Genomic DNA, 572 nt, shown 5'->3' with positions numbered 1-572 from the left:
TTGAGAGAGGGATGTAGGGGGAGGGGAGAGACAGGGAGGGGAGCAGAGAAAAATGTAGAGCTCAATAAAATTTATAAAAAAGATCTGCAAAGGAAAAAGGCCAAGTAACATATAAAGGCAGACTCATTAGAATAACACCCAAATTCTCAATGGAGTTCCTGAAAGCCAGAAGGTCCTGGATAGATGTTATGCAGGCACTAAGAGACCATGGATGCCAGCCCAGACTACTATAACCAGAAAATCTTTCAATCACCATAGACAGAGAAAACACCTTTAGTAATGTGGTGGGATATAAGATTAAATAAAAAAAAATCAGTAGCCCTCTTATAATCTCCATCAAAATCCCAACACAATTCTTTACAGACCTAAAGAGAACAATGTTCAACTTCATATGGGAAAAAAAACAGGATATCCAAAACAATCCTGTACAATAAAGGAACTTCCATCACCATCCCTGACTACTTGAAGCTCTACTATGGACCAATAGTAATAAAAACAGCTTGGTATTGAGATGAAAACAGACATGTGGATCAATGGAATTGAAACAAGACCTTGCTATAAACCTATGCACA

Source organism: Microtus ochrogaster, linkage group LG10 (assembly GCF_000317375.1).
Source record: "Microtus ochrogaster isolate Prairie Vole_2 linkage group LG10, MicOch1.0, whole genome shotgun sequence".
Classification (NCBI taxonomy): domain Eukaryota; kingdom Metazoa; phylum Chordata; class Mammalia; order Rodentia; family Cricetidae; genus Microtus; species Microtus ochrogaster.
The sequence above is the reverse complement of the archived record's forward strand: the minus strand, read 5'-3'. Positions refer to the sequence as shown.